The sequence below is a fragment of the Macrobrachium rosenbergii genome, chromosome 20, assembly GCF_040412425.1.
Source record: "Macrobrachium rosenbergii isolate ZJJX-2024 chromosome 20, ASM4041242v1, whole genome shotgun sequence".
Lineage (NCBI taxonomy): Eukaryota > Metazoa > Arthropoda > Malacostraca > Decapoda > Palaemonidae > Macrobrachium > Macrobrachium rosenbergii.
Genome location: NC_089760.1, coordinates 25,592,989 through 25,605,000, shown reverse-complemented (window position 1 = coordinate 25,605,000; position 12,012 = coordinate 25,592,989). Strand labels below are relative to the sequence as shown.

The 12,012-nt window shown below is 33.8% G+C and overlaps 1 protein-coding gene across 8 annotated transcripts in view; it reads left to right on the top strand.

Annotated features, from left to right (window-relative positions):
• Positions 1-12,012, top strand: part of LOC136849162 (uncharacterized) — a 744,860-nt gene that overhangs the window by 629,780 nt on the left and 103,068 nt on the right. For 7 of the 8 annotated variants that reach the window (XM_067122257.1, XM_067122259.1, XM_067122255.1 and 4 more), the window contains one exon: positions 11,507-11,635. The exons of the other annotated variant lie outside the window; for it this stretch is intronic. The gene's annotated coding sequence lies outside the window, so the exon portion shown is untranslated. The remainder of the gene's footprint in view (positions 1-11,506; positions 11,636-12,012) is intronic. 8 annotated transcript variants of the gene reach the window in all.

The window sequence follows — 12,012 nt, the reverse complement described above, 5'->3', positions numbered from 1 at the left end:
GACAGTTTGATAAGCCAGTTCAATTGAAAATCCAGTGTGTTCCGTTTTACCTAAGCAGATAAAGTGTACCTGGTCGTTAGACGACTGGGGTGCTCTCAACCAGTATTGGTGAGACCCGGAAGACTCATCTCATCTGAAATCACCCCTTCGAAGGGGAAAAGATATATGGTGACTCATTAATTGATTAATACCTTACTTATAACAATGGCTTGCAAAGAGCAATCACGTACTGAAAAAATTTTGAAAACGATAAGTCCCCTCTTAGATATTTTTGAAGCACGTAATTATAATAATACTGAATTCTTTAGCTTCTGAAGGCTGCTGTCCCCTTCGCCAGAGGAAATTTTGGTGAAGATTACTCTTGAGAATAGACGCCTGATGGAGAGATCTGTAAGGACAGCATATACAAACAGTCTCTTGACGAATGGGGCAGCAGCCCTTGAAGGCTAAAGAATTCTGTATTGTTATAATAATTTCCTTAAAACAATCTGCCCACGATGGTTCCGAATAATGATAGCGATAATAATGATAATAATATTAGTGATAATAATAATGAGTACTAGCTACATTGGGAATAATAACAGTAGTTGCAGTGGTATTCCAAACAGGAGGAAACACACGCGTTTCAGTAATCACCATAATGTCATCATCAAACCTATAATGTTCGTTATTTTTTTTAATATCAAATTTTCAAAACAAAAGAGATCACAGACGCAGGTTTTATTCCTTTAGTCAACACATAATGTCTCATGACTCATTGCTGCTTACACCAGACCATTTTTTTCAAGTTCGGATGTTAACACTGAGCTTTTGTTTTGGTTGGTGACTAACATGGTCATTTGATCTCTCATATCAGAATTAAGTTACAAATAAACTTTACTATAAAATGCTAAGAAAATATGAAAATAAAAACGTAAAAAAACCCATTATTTTACAATCTACACATTCTTGATTAGTCAAGATTAAGTTTACCTTAGATAATTTTAATATAAAAAGTCCTACAACCAAATGAATCAGTCATTTTCAGTACAGTAAAACACCTCGGAATTATTTGTTGCTTTTATCAATCTATCGACCTCGTGAGCCTTTTTGTTACCATTTACCACCATTTCAGTTCTTACGACACATTTCTCCCATTTTAACTTCTTCTTGCCTTTTATTAAACATCCAAAGTTACTATTGCATTGGAGGGTTGGTTTACCAGTTCCCTCATACTACCTATTTTTGGCTTCCAGAAACAAACCTCTTCGTAACCTCTTCGTTTCAACATCGTTTGCATATATTCTGCAACCTTACGTACATCCACTAGTGTGTGATTCACCCATCATTTTATGGCCTTCTGTTACATTTATTGCCAAATACCCATATTTATCAACCATTTCTATTCTTCCATCTAAATATCTGAATACCCTAAAATGCTCTCACTTACAACATGAAAAACAGTTAAACTCAGCAAATTACATTTAGCATCATACACAATCAGCACCCAGCATTATACGTCTCTGACGATTCTGCCATAGATTTTCTCGATGTCTGTACATTCCGCACACGATTTAACCTGTTTACTCTCAGACATCTGACATGCATGTCCCATAACAAACAGTTGAGCCACACACACACACACACACACACACACTCTCTCTTCTTCTCTAAACTTACGTTAATCTACTTATATCAATCCACTGCTCTCTCAATGCATATACTCTCAGAACAATATCCTATCACGCTCTTTGCTCTGTTGAGTATTTTTATTGTTAAACCCACACACCCCAATACATGCATATATGCATGCATACATACATACACACACACATATATATGCTTATTTGTCACTAAATAGCGTGTGACAGTATATTTAGTCAAGGCTTGAAAATGTGTTGAAAAAACACGAAAGCGCTAGGTACTCCTTCTTTTATTTTTCCTGTGTATATATGGCTATATATATATATATATATATATATATATATATATATATATATATATATATATATATATATACATATATATCATTGCTGAATGTCTTCATTCCCATTCCACTTTCCTCCAGTAATGTTAAAACTGTCAAGTATTTACGAAATCACACGGAAGTCCTTCCAGGAGCTGCATATTTCATACCCCTACTACGTCGTTAGCATTCATTTCCCACAAAGGTTTCCATTTGCCATGGAATTTCAGTTTCGTTTTTGAAATAACAATGCTGTAATGGTTTATGCCATGGAATACTTCATGAACTCGGCTCAAGAACGGGTGCGGTGTTTGCATAATTCTGCATTATGCATACTTTATACACACGAAAGCAACCTCGTGGACGTAAATTTATATGAATGCCTGAATGCATGCATCTATACAGCCTGTATTTACGGCCTTACGTTAACTTTCTTTATTATTTCAGAAGGATGAAAAGACAGATTTAATTTCCTCCATCCAAATTATGTTCACTTGTCTAATGGCGATTTATTTCCTAGGTTAAACTAAGGAAACTTAGTCCGCGGGTTAATTTCTGGCTTACTATTCACTAACCCACTCATTTATAAATGGATAACAGCGTCTGTTGGGGGCTACAGAAAGAGGGTGGGGCTAAAATTGTAATTTCTAAAAATTTGCTGAGACACTGGAAGGCTAAATACTTCTATATAATAATAATAGTACTAATAAGAGAATCTTTTTTTACGAGTCTTATATAGTAAGTGACTACCCTAAGTTTCTTCCTTTCTATCATAATCTTCGTTGTGAAAATTTCCAGTTTTTTTTTTTTTTTTTTTAATGCAGTATGAAAAATAAGTTCGACTTTTTTTGTATTATTGGCTGAAAAATAGTTGGCAACGGCAATACTTTTCCATTCCGAAAATATAACTGACAAGCTAAAACTATCAGATAAATTTTACTAGTAAAATTTGTAACGACTAAAGTTATCGCTTTCCGAGTTTATAGTCCAAATTTTTAGATTCGCTTACCATTCTCACTAGGGCGTCAGGTCTTTTCCGAAATATAAACAACAAAGCATTATTTTCCTTTTATGCTCCTCCGGGAAATAAAAATGCCAATACGGATTTTTTCCTTTTCTCGTAAAGTGATTTTCCCCATCTCCACGGGCGCAATTAATAGCGAGCATTTTTTATACCAGCTTTCGTCGGGCGGATTATTCCCATTTTCACAGGTATTACTGGTAACGGGCGTTTGTTTGGCGCGCTTTCGCGACGGCTTACTTTATTCCTGAAATCACACTGCCAAGATTTTTCCTCGTTTGTAAATGTTTCTCATTTGTTTACTCTTTCTTCTTCTCTCTTACGACCCGACGTTCTAAAGCTGGAAGTGGGAGTGTCAAGTGCTTGAAGTGCTCTTGGAGATGACGAGCAGGCGGCTTTTGCAAATTAAGTGTCCTAATTTTTCCAGCATGGAAAAGATGATGGATTAAAAGTACCAGTAATTGCCTTGGAACACGAGAGAGAGAGAGAGAGAGAGAGAGAGAGAGAGAGAGAGAGAGAGAGAGAGAGAGAGAGAGAGAGAGAGAGAGAGAGGAGAAGGCGTCTGAAGTATTTAAAGGCCTGTTAGCTGGGGTAAAAATGAAACATTCCAAGTATTTCCATGAAATGTGTTATTTGGAAGAATAGTTTGCTTTGTGTAATAGTGACTGAGATTTAAGATATACGTGGAAACCGAGGAATGCAAACCTATTGGTTGTAGTATAAAATATATATATTTTTTCCCATCAGAAAGTACTTGTCTCCGTCAAGAAGAGTTTGTCTGTTTTTTTTTTTTCTGTTGGCAGATTTAAGCAGAAATTTATCTGTTATTTTCGCAAAACCTTTTCTGGCAACAATAGAATAGATTTTGGCAGAGGAAAAAGTAACATTTTTTGAGAATGGGCCTTCTTGATGGAAGACTGCTGAGCCTTGGCGGATGTTTGCGATCTCCGGACGCTTTAGTTATTTTGCAGTTAAACTGGTAGTAAATGCTTAAGAAATATGCTACACACCCTCACGAGCATGCACTTTCACTCCAGCTTGAATGTACATATACAACCGACTTACACACCGACACATCAATAAACGCACATATCAATTGGTGGCTTAATTAGATACTTTGTTTATAAGTATATTATATCAACTAATTTTGTAATCTCTCTCTCTCTCTCTCTCTCTCTCAACTGCCATCAAGATTTGAATACTTTTTTCGACTTGCTTTTATCAAAAAAATGTGAAATATTATTGTACTGTATATGAAGAACCATGAAATTTTGTAATGTAGGAATTAGTTCAATTTGAAGAACTATAAGACCTGTAAACGTAAATATACGTACCAAAACCAATGGTAATAAATCTATATCAACTATAAAACATGAATATAAAATTTTTCCAAATTATTTTAGACTTCCAATTACGTAAGGATAAGTTACCCATCTATGTCAAATGTTTTCTCATTTTTTTAAAAACACCTGATAGCCAAATCAAGCCCACTGGCTATGAAAACAGAAGGCAGAAAATTCCCCTTTATGGAATTACAGTTTAACATTCTGGAAGTAGAATTCCCATTTTGGAAGTAAAATTACTAGTTTTGGAAGGTTAAATTCAGCATTCTGGAAATAGACCACATTTTGGAAGTGGAGGTATAAGGGATCGTTAACTTTGGCTGAGCCTTGTGTTTGAGGCCTACCTTTCTTTCAGGAAAGCTGAATAACGTAAGTTATCACAATAAATTGGATTAGCAACTTAGAGACTATTCACATACACGTCCTTTTAGCTAAGGAACCAATCATGTGCCAAACATTTACATCCTGAACCACTCATAATTCGTCAATAAAGAATTTGTTTCACAGGCGACCTGTCACGGAAGAGGGTGGTGGCTTGTTACTGACGACGCTATTACTTCTGCTACTCCGGTCAAAGGAGTTGGTAGTCATACTTGATGAAAAAAGGAATTCGTTGTCATACACGAGAAAAAAAAAGGAATTCATTGTCATTACACTCGAGAAAATAAGCAAGGCAAATTATCCAACCTGGATGACCATTGTCAGTTGTTTTAATTCGTTCTGAATGTATTTCCAATTGATACCCATCTTTGATCATGTTCTCTACAAAAAAAAAAAGAAGAATGAGCCTTTATCAAGTTAGTTTGAAATCAGATTTCTAAGCCCAGTGCTTCAGAAACAAGGTGCTTCTTTTGTAGTATTAATTCCGCCATAGTCATAGCCAAGTGAACTCTAAGGACTTGGTAAAGCAACACTGAATTTTGAAGGTTTTCTGTACCTTTCACAGCAAGGTCAGGCTTGCTACTGTTAACAGTTGCTCAAGAGAGTGTGCTGAAATGCTCAGACTTTAGTGATTCTAATTGCGATATTTGACTCATATTGCGTAAAAAAAAAAAGTGAATAAGACAAAGTGAGTTTTGAAAATGTCAGTATTTTCAAATTAGATATTTAAATAAATTGACAAATAAATCGAAATCCTTTGATTGGTAAGAAGCGGGAGGTACGGTCCTGTCTCTCGAGGCACAGAACTTTTATCCAGCTTCAGATGGTTAACAACTTATGAGGTAAGAAATAAAACAAAACTATCTGAAACTTGGTCAAATTCAATTTTTGTCATAGAACTTTAGTTGTTCAAAATACCCATGATTAGGATTGATTTATAAATAGATGATTTAATTTTAATTTTCAACACTTAACGTAATCTTATGCATTATAATTTTTTTCGTAATTCTTAAGTCTTAACATGTGATCTTACAAAAATGATAATGATAACATCTTTCCCCTACTGAATTACTGAGTACCTAAGCCGTACTACAGTATTAATATGATTAAATTTAGGACTTCGTAATTTGGATATTTATGATATTATTAATCAGAAAATATATACCGGAATGACATTTGAAGTTCATACTGATAATGAATTTTAACTGGCATTTTCACAGAGAAAAAAAAAGTCAAATGTTTTTTTTTTAAATTCTCGAATCTTTTATAGCTGAGGATTGTTTAGTCTGTACAAGAATTCCAGTTTTTTTTATAAATTAATTTGATGTTTCTTCACATCAAAATGATACCAAGCATTTACGGAGTAACCAAAGTATTCACAGATGTTTTTTCTTAATGTAAACAGTTGTTATCAATTTCCTTGAAATCATTATAAAGTACGAACCTGGGGTAAACCTTTTCAGATGGGCGAACTAGTTTTTTCTTTCCTTCTCTATTTGTGTTTCTAAGATTCCTCACAATTTCACGGTGAATGAGCAAGATCTCTGGAACGAAAAAGAGAAAAATTCTCGTGAAGGAAAAGATGAGGAGGAGGAATTCCGTGATTCCTTAAATATGCACTTCTTCATCTATTAGAAGTGATTCCGTGGAACTCTGCCTCACACCCATAAGGATGTGGTTAAAAAAGGAATTTAGCCAGAAAAAGGCTTTAACTATACAAATAGTATAAAAAAATTTTATAAAGGATTATTAACTAAAAAAAAAGATTAAAAAGAAGATTTTAACTAAAAAAAAAGAGTTTGAAAAACGGATTTACCTAAAATATCAGGGATAAAAGGCATTATTATTTAATGTTAAAAAAGCTGTGCTAATGGAACAGGTCTGCTTTAATTTACGTGAAATAAACGGATACGTCATGCATGAAGGATCAAAAATGATAATTTGATGAAGTTAAAATTGAATTAAACTAGTTTCAAATGGTTTGAGCGTGATAACTGGATAAAGATGAGTTTGCATATTCAGTGACAAAATCACTGGATGATATTACATTCGAAATGATAAAGCTACATTCGAATCATTATATAAAGCCTAACGATCCAGACTGTATTTGGGTAAACCCAGGGAACTACTGTGGGATTTTTCCTTAATTACACAGATTGTATATAGATCTATCTGTCAATGTTCTTGAATTGCTAAGTTACGAGCATGAATGAAGTTTTGTGAGAAATATTTAATTTTTGTTAACGTGTACAGTAAGTAAAGAAACTCCTTTAAATGCTCTAACCTCCTATCAGTCAGAAAGCAGACCGAATTTTACAAGAATGATTTCAATGATAACATATTTTTCTTTCTGAATTACTAAGTACCTAAGCAGTACTATTAGAACTGAAAAAAACGTGTTACTTAAGATTTCAGAATTTGGATATCAATGATAGTAATGAGACAACATATGCCTGAATGACATTCGAAATTCATGCTGATAATGAATATTCACTGGTATTTCACACGGGAAACAAAAGTCAAATATTTTCATGTAGAAATTCTTGAATTTTTTTTTATAGCTAAGAACGTTAGTTTATTAAGAGTTCAAAATGATACCAGGCATTTACGGAACATGTAATGCATTCGTTCATCTTGTTTTCTTAATGTAAACAGTTGTTATCACTTTCCCTGAAATCATTATAAAACATAGACCTTTGGAAAACCATTTTAGACGGTTAAACTACTGGTTTTTTCCATCCTTCTCTATTTGTGTTTCTTTTTAAGATTCCTCACAATTTCTCGGCGAATGAGCAAGATTTCTGGAACGAAAAAGAGAAAAATTCTCGTGAACGAAAAGATGAGGAGGAGGAATTCCGTGATTTATTTAATACGCACTTCATCATCTATTAGAAGTGATTCCGTGGAACTCTGCCCCACACCAATAAAGGAATTTACTGAAAAAGTATTCAGCTAGAAAAAGGTTTTAACTAAAAAGATATTTTCACTAAAAAAAGTTTTTAACTAGAAAAATTATTAAAAAAAAAAGAATTTAACTAATAAAAGATTTTAACTCAGAAAAGATTTAACTAAAGTAAGAATTTAAGAAAAGGATTTAAAAAAACGGATTTAACTAAAAACTCACTAATTATGATATCAGTGATAAAAAGAATTATTATTTAATGTTAAAAAAGCTGTGCTAAATGGAACAGGTTTGCTCTAATTTATGTGTGATAAACGGATACGTCATGCATGGCAGATCAAAAATTATAATTTGATGAAGTTAAAATTGAATTAAACTAATTTCAAATGGTTTGAGCGTGATAACTGGATGAAGACGAGCTTGCATATTCAGTGACAAAATCACTGGATGATATTACATTCGAAATGATAAAGCTACATTCGAATCATTATGGAAAGGTTAATAATCCAGACTGTGTTTGAGTAAACTCAGCAAGCTACTGTGGATGGGGCTTTTCTTTAAGTGCACCAATTTATTATATAAATCTATCTGTCAATGTTCTTGACTTGCTAGGTGCGCGATCTGCTGAAGTTCTGTTGGAAAATTATTCACAAAATACTTTGTTTATTAGACAAGAGAGACTAGACAAAGTTCAGAACTAATAGGAATAGCAACATCCTAATAAATTGTAGCAAATTTTTACTATTTACTAAAAAGTTCAATAAAATAATCAGTCCGTTTTTTATGAGTCTTGCAGATGAGCATTTGTGACGAAATGGTCTTTATCAAACGAAAAAAATTTTCTGAGAAAAATTATTATTATGTTTGGAATAGGAATACACAGGAAATAATTCAACATCTTGGGTGGACCGTGTTGTAATCCTCCATCCAGAGGTTCAGTGTCCCTGTTTCTTTCTACTATTAGAAAGTGATAGAAAGTTGTTGGTCGTTTCTAAAATCAAAGTGCTTTACGTGCTGAAACTACGTAATGAAACATCTGATTCTTGTAGGATTGAAATAAGTTTTATCAACTAAACTGTTCTTGTGTGATATTCTCCGAGGTGTAAGGCGGGGCCTGGATAACAATACTTGAATGTCCTCTTTTGCATAGTTTCCGTTGGCCTGAAGTTTGACAAGATTCCTTTAGACTGAAAACGTTGTTGTTGACGTTGTTTGTGTTTATGATTAACCTGGCTCTTGCTCACTGAGTAGCCTGCGTCATTCAGTGATCTGAAAAGAAAAAAAGGTTATGAGTGAAATGAGCAAAAAGAAAGGTGTGAAAGTGAAATATGGCCATGGCTGAAAATGGAGGAACAAGTGCATTGCTACCCTGGTTAACAAATCATCCTCTTTTCTGACAAGCAAATAATACAAAACAATAGTTTTAGTATCTCGTCGACGTGTTTTCTCAAAGCAAATTAAAATCCAAGCCTGGCCTTCAAGAGACTAGCCACAGCTTCGGCTTATAACAGGGCTTAAAGTACCCTGATATAATTTATTGACTGACATAAACTTATGAATTATTATTGATTAGGACTGCTTGTTCCTAGACGAGCAATTAAGAGATGTACCTGGTAATTTATCTGCTCGTTATATAAATCTTTTCAGATAATTGAAAATACTGTAATAAGAAGATCCGCTGTTACATTTCTGTGCTTGGTGTCTTATGGGGTTTGAACTTGCGTAATGTGAACAAGATTTTATAAAATTCCTTTATATCATGGATAATCATGCCATGCAGTAATGAAAAGCGGCCAGCAAAGGATTTAGAACTACGAGAAACTTTATGAAAGGACCTCTGAAATGGAAATTCAGAAACAATTGCTGGCAGAAAGAGTAATGAGTATGTTAGCGCCTTAAATTAAAAAAAAAAAAAACAAAGTTTACAATTCACTCTAGTAACAAGTGTTGCTGTCTAGTAAAAAAAAGAAGATAACAAGTACAGAAAGAATCATTGGGATGCAAAATCTGCTAAACTGTAAGAATTGAGCTCAAAAAAGTAAATTCAGAAATAATTGCGCCAGTATAAATGCAGTTATCCATAACTGCATTTTATGACGAAAAAAAAATGTAGAAAATTTCATCCTAGCAGTAAATAATGTTTTACTGAAACAGAGTACAAATCCCGCTCCAGTTGTGAGTATTGTTGTTGACTATTAGAAGGCAAACAGAAATTCTTGAAAGCATTGTAGCTGATGGATTGTTTTCATGAGAGCTGGAGTCCCTCGATGCCATGACAGGACGAATCATAACGTATGCAATCTGGTTTTATGTTTGTGCAGAGTTTGTTTTGGTGTATTCAGACTCCATACTGCTGACGCTCTGTTAGAAAATTATTCACTTAAACTAGTGAGGGTCACTGTTGCTAGCTGGATGAGAAAGTCGCATTTGCATGTGCAAGGATCGATGATATATCTTTTGAAATCATACAGACGCCACCAATCATGCTATGCAACAAAAGACAGGATAAATTGACATTCATAACCTGTGTAATTTGAATTTCCATTCAACGGGGCTGTGGTTGGGGAGTGAAATTGAACTTCTATGACTGAACAATGCATGCGAAAGAAAACCCGCACGTGAGTTCTCAGTAAGGGTAACATTAGTGCTCTTCCTGCCGAGTGCAAAGAAGGAAATGTCACAGACGATCGCTGACATACTGCAGACAAACCGCACCAATTCACTGCCCTTTGTTTGGAGAAGTGGGTCCATCGTTTTCCTTTTGTGTTCCTGGTTGGTTTCAATTTCAAGGGCTTCTTTATGAGAAAAAATAGCTTTGGGGACACTGCTGAAATCATTCTCTCATTTTTTATATAGACAGTTTATCTTACCACAGCTTGTGTGTAAAGTATATTTTTTGAGCGATAATATTCTAGATTGTGAAATCACAAGATTTTAAGGATAATATTTGCTTGAATTGGTGGCAAAGAAGAGATACCTGATAACAAAATTGTTGCAGAGTCTTCTGCAACATTATTCTCGTGTTGAAAACCTCAAGGCTAGAAGTCGGCATTTTTTAGGTTAGACATATGCATGTTTTTTTTTTTCAGTTTTTTATATATATTTTGTATTTGTTACCGTATAGCGTACCGTTTTATTTTCCTTTATACGTTATTGCAGGATATCGTGCGCACTTGCGGAGAGATATATTATACCATATTATTGGTATTATTGTTTGACAGGATGCTGATGGTTTATTTTTAGTGCTTACTGTAGCTCTTCTCCCGGAATAAGTTTGTAATAGAGAAAGAAATAAATTTGCATACCTCGTCCAAGTGTAGACCAGCATTTTGAAAACGGCTTTTTATTTGTCTCCTGCAAATGTTGAACCTATGAACTTTTTATGTTTAATAGTTGAAATTATATGAACATTTTATGTTTAATAGTTGAAATTATCTCTTTTTGCATAGACATTTAAAACCTGAATCTACCTACCTAAATTATTTTTTTTTTTTGAAGCGAAGAAGTTAGAGATCAGAAAGTTTTAGTAATATGATCACCAAGGCCAAACTTATCCCTTTCAGACTTCAAACAAGCTTAATAAAAATTCTTTATTTTGTTTATTTTTCACCTTGTTTATTCATTTTTCGTATTCTTTTAACTTTTTCTGTTTTATGTTTTAATTTGCTTAAGACATCTTTTTGGTTTTAGACTATTTATTTTTATATATAATCCATATGCTTATTATGATCATTTATATATATTTCAATTTATGATCACCTCTTGTTGCATGAAAATGGCACGTAAGAAAATTGAAACACTGCAGAAAAAAAAAGTGGTTTGAATACTTCATTCGTTATGTTCATCACTTTGCTGAGAATTGCCAAAGGGTCCTCTGTAACAACCAAAATAAAAAAAAATAACTTTCATTCCAGAAACATGCAACTGTAATGAAGCAACAATGATAATTCCGCAACGTTATCAGTATTATTGGTGGCATCCCCTTTTAAGGCAGAGAGGAAGGGAGCTGAAGAATATATAAAGAGGAGTCTGTCAGGTTTTCGGTAAGAGAATACATTCTATAGAGAAGTTTACCACGTTTTCGTGAAAATAACACACTTTAGGATTTGAATATTATCATTAACAACTTAAGTTACTGGGTAGATAGAGAACTACTAACCTAGACTCTTCTGAGGCACTAAGTTTAAACGCAGTCACTTTAGTGCAGGTCCAGAGTATCAGAATATTTTTTATTTATTTTTTGTAACGTAGGTTGAAGTGACAGGTGTTATTTTGAAAAAAGAGAATCTCCAAACAGGGCTCTATTACGCTTTGATTTTGAACGTTCTGTCCTCCAAAATATACAAATCTAAGATAAAATAGGACCATCACAGGAAATAATAACATAATTCCACAGTACATAGAGTTATAAATGTTAAAA